The sequence below is a fragment of the Physella acuta genome, unplaced genomic scaffold, assembly GCF_028476545.2.
Source record: "Physella acuta isolate Inbredline_101_S28 unplaced genomic scaffold, ASM2847654v3 ptg002470l, whole genome shotgun sequence".
In the NCBI taxonomy this organism is placed as follows: domain Eukaryota; kingdom Metazoa; phylum Mollusca; class Gastropoda; family Physidae; genus Physella; species Physella acuta.
In genome coordinates, this window is record NW_026733946.1 from 29,371 (window position 1) to 36,388 (window position 7,018).

At 33.2% G+C, this 7,018-nt stretch overlaps 1 long non-coding RNA gene across 1 annotated transcript; it reads left to right on the forward strand.

The window, feature by feature from the left end:
• The first annotated feature begins 3,383 nt into the window (after positions 1–3,383).
• On the forward strand, positions 3,384–6,347 carry LOC131933355 (uncharacterized). Its single transcript, XR_009384944.1, has 3 exons — positions 3,384–3,567; positions 5,685–5,746; positions 6,187–6,347. It is a non-coding gene; the product is annotated as an uncharacterized LOC131933355 (long non-coding RNA).
• The last annotated feature ends 671 nt before the right edge of the window (positions 6,348–7,018 follow it).

The following is a 7,018-nucleotide window of genomic DNA, read 5'->3' on the forward strand; positions in this document are numbered from 1 at the left end:
GGTTTATTTTTAAACATTATAGGACAAGGTGGCTGAAGCGGTAGAGCGAAAATATCGGGTTCGAATCCAATACCCAATCAGTAGAACGTCCCAGAGTTGACCAGAGTTTCTTCCAGGCATCTCTTCGAAAAAATTTCCCCCCGCCCCACCCCGAACGAAATTAAATTTATATAATTTATATAGAAAATATTTACTTTTAACAGTGTCCGCCAACCCCCCCCCCCCCCCCCCCCCCCGAAGAAAGTCTACCGCCCCCCCCCCCCCCGAAAATTTCATGTGCCCCCCCCCCCCCCCCTCACGGAGAAAAAAGTCTGGAAGAAACACTGGAGTCCACACAGCTCTAATGGGTACCTACTTAACTCATGTTAGGAAAAATAATTGTGGCTGGGTAAAGTATGACCACACTTTTCCTTCATCTGCCGAGGTCAAGAAACATGAAATCTACTTCATCTTTCCAATGGGTCGCTAGGTCCAAAGAAGATTCTTTTTTTTACTTTATTTTGAAACATTATTTTAAAACTTAGTTTTATGTTGTTGAAGAACCGAATAAAACTATATATGCGTGTTTATGTATTATGACGACAATCAAGCGTACGCTAGATTGGGTGCACACCCCCTCCCCAAAGAAACAATATATATATATATATATATATATATATATATATATATATATATATATATATATATATATATATATATATATATATATATATATATATATATATATATATATATTTATATATTTATATATTTATATATATATATATACATACACATTTTATATATATATATATATATATATATATATATATATATATATATATATATATATAATGTGTATGTATGTGTGTGTGTTTGTCGGTCTAAATAGGCCTATTCTTCTGTACAATTTTCAATATTTTGCCTTGGTCTCACCCAAAATTATTAACAAAATTATTCAAAAACATATACACAGAGCCAATGTAATAAAACACAAACACAACTACTGTAGCCTATATTATATGGTTGCGTAGAACGAAATACGTATAATTATGTAAATACAAATATAAATATGTAAATACGTATGTGTTGGCTACAGGTACTTATGTGTGTCTTTGAAAAAATGTATATATTATATATATATATATATATATATATATATATATATATATATATATATATATATATATATATATATATATATATATATATATATATATATATATAATTGAAACGCCGGTAGTGTGTCATTTATACTTCGCTCAGTAAAACGTTATCTTGGGGTATCAAATAATTAATTTATTCTAATCCACTACACCGTTACCTTTTTCTTGAATAAAATGGTACGGATCTAGAACAAGTTCAACATGAAATCCTTAATCCAATCTATATATATAAAGCAAAGTGGTCAGGTGCCCGATAGGGCACTTCCCGGCGCCGCAGGCGCGTCAAATTTGGCACGATGGTGCCTTGGGGCGATAGAACACGAGGGCCGGTGTTGGTTTGCCGAAAAGTCCACGGAGAGGGGGTCAAAACTGACCTCGACTGACCGGCGCCTTATATGGGCTATATTACGAAAAAAAAATTTCCTCCGACGACCCCCCTTGAAATTTTGTGAGGTGGTAGGAGAACGCCTCGGGGTGTCCCAAAAAACTCGCCATGTCCGGGAAAATTCGATAAATGGGTCAAAACTGACCAGTCGTATTTCCCTATATAATCTTTGTATTTTATGGGAAAAACAGAGGGTGATTTCAAAACGGATTTTAGGGCACTTACCGTCTTTACATCTGGCTAATTTTTTGCATGCTCTTAGGTAAATGGCTTGACCTTTAGGGAAAACTGTCGGTTTCACTCAAAGCCCTCGACGAGGGCTAAAAAGTGACCGCGAGTGAAATTCTCTTTATATGAGCTCTATTACTAAAATATTTTTCCTCCGACGACCCCCCTTGAAATTTTGTGAGGTGGTAGGAGAACGCCTTGGGGTGTCCCAAAAAACTCGCCATGTCCGGGAAAATTCGTTAAATGGGTCAAAACTGACCAGTCGTATTTCCCTATATAATCTTTGTATTTTATGGGAAAAACAGAGGGTGATTTCAAAACGGATTTTAGGGCACTTACCGTCTTTACATCTGGCTAATTTTTTGCATGCTCTTAGGTAAATGGCTTGACCTTTAGGGAAAACTGTCGGTTTCACTCAAAGCCCTCGACGAGGGCTAAAAAGTGACCGCGAGTGAAATTCTCTTTATATGAGCTCTATTACGAAAAAAGATTTCCTCCGACGACCCCCCTTGAAATTTTGTGTGGTGGTAGGAGAACGCCTTGGGGTGTCCCAAAAAACTCGCCATGTCCGGGAAAATTCGTTAAATGGGTCAAAACTGACCAGTCATATTTCCCTATATAATCTTTGTATTTTATGGGAAAAACAGAGGGTGATTTCAAAACGGATTTTAGGGCACTTACCGTCTTTACATCTGGCTAATTTTTTGCATGCTCTTAGGTAAATGGCTTGACCTTTAGGGAAAACTGTCGGTTTCACTCAAAGCCCTCGAGGAGGGCTAAAAAGTGACCGCGAGTGAAATTCTCTTTATATGAGCTCTATTACGAAAAAAAATTTCCTCCGACGACCCCCCTTGAAATTTTGTGAGGTGGTAGGAGAACGCCTTGGGGTGTCCCAAAAAACTCGCCATGTCCGGGAAAATTCGTTAAATGGGTCAAAACTGACCAGTCGTATTTCCCTATATAATCTTTGTATTTTATGGGAAAAACAGAGGGTGATTTCAAAACGGATTTGAGGGCACTTACCGTCTTTACATCTGGCTAATTTTTTGCATGCTCTTAGGTAAATGGCTTGACCTTTAGGGAAAACTGTCGGTTTTACTCAAAGCCCCCGACGAGGGCTAAAAAGTGACCGCGAGTGCAATTGTCATTAGACGAGATTTGGTCATTTGGTCTATGAACAGGGGAAGTAACTTTTAATTTAATAATTTTTAAATATTTTGTATTCTTTTTTCAAGAGAAAAAATAAAATCATGGAGTATAGCATTGTTTTAAATAAATAGTTTGTTATAAATTAAGTTTTGCATTGTACTGAAATTGTACAAATTAATTGCGAAAGTAATTTATTATAATATTTGATTGATACTATTGAGAAACCCCTTGCAGTTCTAATAATATTTGAGTAGCATGAAATTACTCCACTGTATAAATTTAGGCCCTAATCATTTAAGATAGCAGCCAATCACCTATTAATTAATTCAATTCCTCAATTTTTTTTGAAAACCTAAGCGAAGCTAGGCAGTATGCCTAGTATCCTATAGAACTTGTAAGTTTATCGTTCTTTCTCGCGTTAATTCATGTCTGGTTAGCCAGGGAGAGATAAAAGTTTTCGAACTAAATCGTTGTGAACGGGGTTTCCCATTGATAACAAAAAACATGGCGGCTATTTGTTAGTAGGTCCCGCTTCAAGATTTCAAAATCATCAAACGTTCCAGAAATGCAACAACTGTAAAAACTTTCAACGCTGTTTTGTTCATATGGATGGGAACAAACACATGTGTATGCATTTTTGAATATAAAAGTTTTGTGGCGGTAAGTATATTGATTTTATTTCTTTTGTTGATAGTTTGTCCAAGGCTAGGGGACATTACTCTGACTCTACTCAGTCTTTGCTACGAGACTTAAGATTCCCAAACCTAGACCTAGAGAGTCTAGATCTAGATTCTAGAATCTACCAACTAAGATCTACATTGCTTTAATCTAGTTCTAAGAGTATAAGTTCATGAATTAGAATATATTAGATCTAGATTCTAGATCTAGATCTAGTATTTTAGTGATCTAGATAAAATATTAAAAATATTAAGAAAAGGATGACGGTAAAAACTAAAACAACAGGAAAATGAGGATGACTTCCAGTCTCACTCAGCCTACGACTTACTTATTAATCGAATCTAGATCTAGATCTAGATTCTAGATCTAGATATTAGATCCAGATATCTAGAACTTAGACAACAATGTTAATGTTAATAATAGACCTAGATCTAGATCGATTACTGAACTAGACTCTAGATCTAGTACTGATTACTCAGTGATTACTGTTTAATATTTTAGAAGTAGGCCTATTACTTTACTTATTACCTATTTTAGTTATTAGAAGTAGCTTGTAGATAGATGGCTAGATAGATAGTATTACTAGATCTAGATAGAGAGATAGTAGAATAGATCTCGATCTAGATTCTAGTTGCAGATGGTAGTATGGTAGGCCCTAGATCTAAAATCTAGATCTAGAGAATCTAGTACAAGTAGTAGATCTAGATAGATTCTAGATCTAGATCAGAGTTTCTTCCAAGCATCTCTTCGGGGGGGCTAAGCCCCCCCGAAAAAATTTTTACCGCCCCCCCCCCCGGAACGAAATGAAATTTATATAATTTATATAGAAAATATACACTTTTAACAGTGTCCGCCCCCCCGAAGAAAGTTTACCGCCCCCCCGAAGATTTCAAGTGCCCCCCCGGAGAAAAATGTCTGGAAGAAACACTGATCTAGATTAGATCTAGTTTAGGTAAAACCTACCCTAGTTAAGTTTAGTAAGAGCTAGTAATGCCTAGTAAGGCTAACCTGTTTTTAATTTTAAATCAATTTTTTTATATCTAGAATCTAGACTAGATCTACTCTAGCTATTTACTAGATCTAGATCAGTAGCCAGTAGAGTGATTAGAGTTTAGAGTAGTAGTAGAGTGTAGTGTAGAGTACTGTAGACTATTGTAGAGTGTAGGTACTAATAACTAGACTGAAACTAAATTAGACTAGAATCTAGGTCTAGATACATTTAGGGCTTACAGACTTATCAGACTACAGTGTTGCAATGAGTAGATCTAGTAATATATAGATTAAATTTAGTTTGAAATTGTTACAGTAGTGCTACTACTTTTCTAAGTAGTAAGTAGTGTAGACTACTAGAAGAGCAAGATGATAGATCTCCATCAAGCTACAATAGAGTTTAGTTAGTAGTTAGTTAGTCATAGTAATAGTACCAAAAGCAGTGTAAGTAGCACAGTAAAAAAAAGTATTACTAGGCCATCTACTATTGTATTAGGCCCTTTTATTTTTAGCAAGTTAAAGTTTGGTTAAGTACTAGTCTTCTAGCAAGTTGCCTAGTAGTAAACTTATAAACTAGATCATGTGTATTAGTACTATTAGACTTGTAGGCTAGTCTTGTTAGTCTAGACCAGGGACTATAAAATCTACAATTGATAACTTTCGGCCTTTTAGTATAAGCCTAATTATTAATGAATTACAGGGTACAAAAATTAATAAATTGGTCAGAGTCAGTATGGTTACAGTTAGCTGTTAATAGAATTAAGTTTTAGATCTATTGACTACAATTTTTAGTTACAAGTAATGAAAATGAAACTAATAGTTTTGTAATAGTTAAGATATGGTTAACTGTAAACCAGATATTTTAGTTTTTAAGACAAGCTAAGTAGATAGAAAACTGAACCTTTACAATAAATTAAACCTTTTATAAATATAAATAAATAAATATATATATATATATATATATATATATATATATATATATATATATATATATATATATATATATATATATATATATATATATATATTAATATCTCATATTAGTTAAATAATTATTTTAATATAATATATGGATAAACTTAATAATTTATTATATTTAAATTCCCTAGGTACTTGGCAAGCAATTTTCTCACACTTTACTGTGGCTATTGGTGCTGATCTTGAACTAAAGGTGAGCTGAATTTTTTTTTATAATAAGCCATTTTTCAGCTTAAGCCCAAGTTTGAAATCGATTCAGTGTTCTAATTCTTAAAGAATATGTTGCTACTAAGATTATATACTGTAAGTATTAATATGTATGGCTTGATAGTGGGACTGTCAGACAGTAGCTTTCACATTTCTATCCTAAAAGATAAGAGTTCAGATCCCTGGTTTTAGTCCTGGTATGATGTCCTAAGTCTCATGAGTACCAGCTCTCATGAGTACCTGGCTCAAGATAGGGAAATTAAAGGTGGCTGGGTATATACCTCTGAACACTCTAATTTTACATGCAATTGTCACAGAAACAGGTGAATTTTAATTCAACTGCTATATTGGCTGTCTGTTTTAATCAATGATTAATTTTTTCATATTACAGAAAGTTGTTAAAAATATTATTTATTTAATTTCTAGGTAAATGGAACAGCATGGATGTGGATTTTTAGACACAAGGAAGCTGAATTTAACTTTTAATGAAGAATTTAAATGATGATTGTCCATGAAAAGAAATATTAATCATATACATTGTAATGCTGTATTGATGCATCTTCTGTTTTAAGTAATTAAAAAACCATCCATTTATGAAATTATTTTCATTTTTTTTTTTTAATTTTAAAACTGTAGTTCTGTTTTGTTATTTGAAAACAATGATGAAAGTATACTGAACTGCCATTGAGATATTAATATAAATGCTATTGTTTATAGTTTAATTCTTTCAGAAGCAACTATATTGACATCAAAACTGAATCTTTATTGTACACTAAGTATAAAAGTTTACCCGCAAACCAGTCCATGTCAACAATTTATTGACATTCAAACATTAAATTTTTTTAAAGGTGATTTTTCTTAAATAAAACAGACTACTTTCATATGGGATAAGAAACATTTAATTTTGAAATTGATTGGTTTATTAAATTTTAATGGAGCTGAAACTAAAACACTGGGTACAAATTTATTATTACTTGGATTCTCAGAAAATTGCAAATTTTGAACATAAGAACTGTGGGAAGTAGGCAATGATGTTAAAATATCTCTTGAAACTTGAAGAAATTGTGGAAGGTTTAGAGATAGAAAACAACATTTCAGAAGATGATGTTTGAAATAATGGTAAAATATCTTTAGCAATTGTCACTGAATAAATATTTTCATTAGACAAATCACATTTAGATATAGAAGAATAAGGTATGTCTTCAGATATTCTTATCAGCGAAGATCCTGGGTGATTCTCTTTGTTACCATCGGTCAA